This window comes from Antrostomus carolinensis, unplaced genomic scaffold, assembly GCF_000700745.2.
Source record: "Antrostomus carolinensis isolate BGI_N321 unplaced genomic scaffold, ASM70074v2 scaffold27389, whole genome shotgun sequence".
Lineage (NCBI taxonomy): Eukaryota > Metazoa > Chordata > Aves > Caprimulgiformes > Caprimulgidae > Antrostomus > Antrostomus carolinensis.
The window spans coordinates 1-276 of NW_010338296.1; positions in this window are offsets into that span (position 1 = coordinate 1).

The window sequence follows — 276 nt, forward strand, 5'->3', positions numbered from 1 at the left end:
TTTTCACAAGACAGGTCCTGGTGCAGTGCCTGCTGTCACACCGTGTCCCCTCGAGCCCCGTGGTGAGGGTGCTGCTGTGGGGAGGGGACCGGGGCTCTGTGGCACCTGGTGGGCAGCTGGGTGCCTGGCCATCTCCCAGGGCAAGAAGGGTTTAGAGGGGAAGGGTATGAGGAGAGGCTGAAGTCTCTTGGTTTGTTCAGCCTGGAGAAGAGGAGACTGAGAGGAGATCTCATCGCGGTCTAGAACTTCCTCCCAAGGGGAAGACGAGGGGCAGGT